Genomic DNA, 2,682 nt, shown 5'->3' on the forward strand with positions numbered 1-2,682 from the left:
GTATTTAGATAGCTAAATGACAACAACTTCTGGGTGGGGTGGGGGGGACCGGAATCCAGATCAGGCCAAAGCACCTTTTTCAAAACATCGGCCCAGCTGGCGCCCCTCAGTCCGGCTGGCTCTCCATCTGGATACCGGACGCGTGCCGGCTGGACGCGGCAACCCGGCCTGCCGGCAGGCAGTGGGTCAGCGGCCGTCCCATCCACCCGTACGACAAGACAACCCCCCACCCCCACCCCCCCTCGCCCCTCTCCCGCGACGGGAGAGCGTGGCTACAGGTGCGGCCGGGGCAACCAACATCAGCACGGCTCACCACTGTAGCCCCAAGACGTCAAACCACTCCATGACACAGGGCGAGACATGCAACAGTAACACGCAGCAGGCAGGACCCAGGCACCCAGCGGGCCTCACTGTCGGCTTTAGACGATGACACCAGGGCCCGCGCCCATGTAACTTTAGCTTTTGTAACCCTGGGGGCCCGGCCTATAAGATCCCCAAGGTGCCCTTCATGCAGGGCGTTGACTCTTAGTTCTACACACACACACACACACACACACACACACACACACACACACACACACACATGAGAGGCAAGAATGGAGAGCTAGCTCCTTCTTCCTCCTCCGCCAAACAGCTCCAGGAGCACCACTGTAGTCCTTGTGCATATCATCCCATTTCGGCAGAGGGCCTCGAACTTGGGTGCGTATTGTGTCTCACACTTGCGCACGCCGACCTCGCCTCCGACGTCCACATGCAGCCCTCCACTTTTAGCCATCCCATGGCATCTGCCGTGATTTCACCATGACAACTTCTTATGGAGATTAATTGAGGTCTCCAACAACTTCTTGGGTGTAATCCACAAGCTTCAATTTCACTTGCCATGTCCGGATTGTTGAACTATGATTTTTTTTGTTGCTTTGTTGAACTGTAGAATCATGATAAATTTTGTGCTATATGATCCACATGCATGGATTTGAGGGTTTGTGTCTGATTAGTGTGGCTGCCCGGTGGCAAATATGAAGGGCCGTCCGGACCCGTCCGCGGACATTTAAGTGCATTTGTGGATGCTCTAAAGGAATGCTCAAGCTATAGATTTTGAAGGTTGTGATTTTCTGTCTTTAGACTTATTAGGTACGCATGTTTGGCTCGGGGAGCCTCATGATGATGGAACGACCGCTTTGAATAACCCGCAAAAAAATCCCTTTGATCGCCCATGCAACAGCCGCATCATGCGGTTGCAGCTCCTGTGGTGGCCGTTGTAGCTTCGGTGGCGACAACTGCAGCTTGCCGGCGTGCTCGCCGCCATCATCCTTGACACTTGCAACATCTCGCTTGCCTCGGAGAGATGCCCAGTGCTGCAACCGACAATCAAAAAATCTACAACCAGTAACGCAAAATGCTTCAACTGGCGATGAAAAAGGTTTCAACCCGTATACGACGAAAGCTATGGACGAGCACCAAAAGTTGCAACCGGTGATAAAAAAAGGTTCATCTGATGACGAGAAAAGCTTCATACGTAGATGAAAAAGGTTTCAACATTTCAACCATAGAATGAAAAGTTGCAACGGACGGTTACAAAAGCTACAACCAGCATTGCAAAAAGCTTCAAACTCCATGTCTTAGCTGCGACCTATGACGACGATGGTGATGTTTTGCTGCAACCATAGTTGATTTTTGTTACAATAGGCGATGGAATTTGCTACGAACCATTTTCATGGCTGCCTTGGTGCTACAAGTGCGCCGACGAGCCCAGCGAGGTTGATGGGGGTGGCATGTTGTGAATCACGGTCGGCAAGTTTTGTTTGCAGGTGACAAGTGGCACCGTGTTGTAATCGGGACAGGGGAAGAGTTGTGGCCACCTAGGTCAGGGCTACAATGGCGGCCGTGGCGAGCTACAACCTCGGGGAGGGGGCAGGATTTTCACGGCGAGGCGCAGCCATGTCGTGGTATTGGAATGGTGGGGGCACGACACCGAGTTGTGCGCGCGGGGATACGCACGTGCGAGCCACTAACATGCACAACCGAACGGGGACAGTAGTTGGTGGCTCAAGGTCATCCTTGCGCGCTTCTTCTGCGTTTGGACGAAGGAAGGAGACGAAAGAAGGGACACAAGGTACGGGTTTGATGTATGTAAAGTATAATCAAGATGAAAATGCGGATAATTTTTGAAGAGTTTGTTCCTCGTATCTGTTGCTTTTTGTTAAAAGAAAATATTATTTCTTGTCTAACTCTATTGTTTTTAGATGGAAATCATTAGATCAGACATCTTTGGAACTTATAAGGGCACATGTAGATTCACGATACAAGAGTGCATTTCCCCCCCCAAAAAGAAATACAAAAGTGCATTCTGAATTACTCATAGTGAGAGTGTGAATGTGGCTCTTCCCGAGGCAATAATTGCTTTGCTACTTCTAGTTATGGTCATAACATATTTCTTTCTCTTAGCAAGAGTGATTTTTTGTTTCCCTTAAAATTGTATTAGTGGTAGCACTATCCAGTAAACATAATTCTTCCTCCATCGGATTGTTTCCCGTAAATTTTCTACAAATAGAGAGAGAATATTTTAGAATAAATTATTTGTATTCATATATTCACCAAATATTACAAATCTCAAATATAAATACATTACAATATTATGTCTGATTCACACAATATAATATACGTGGTCCGAAGACTTTATTC

The sequence above is a fragment of the Triticum dicoccoides genome, chromosome 2A (assembly GCF_002162155.2).
Source record: "Triticum dicoccoides isolate Atlit2015 ecotype Zavitan chromosome 2A, WEW_v2.0, whole genome shotgun sequence".
NCBI lineage: Eukaryota > Viridiplantae > Streptophyta > Magnoliopsida > Poales > Poaceae > Triticum > Triticum dicoccoides.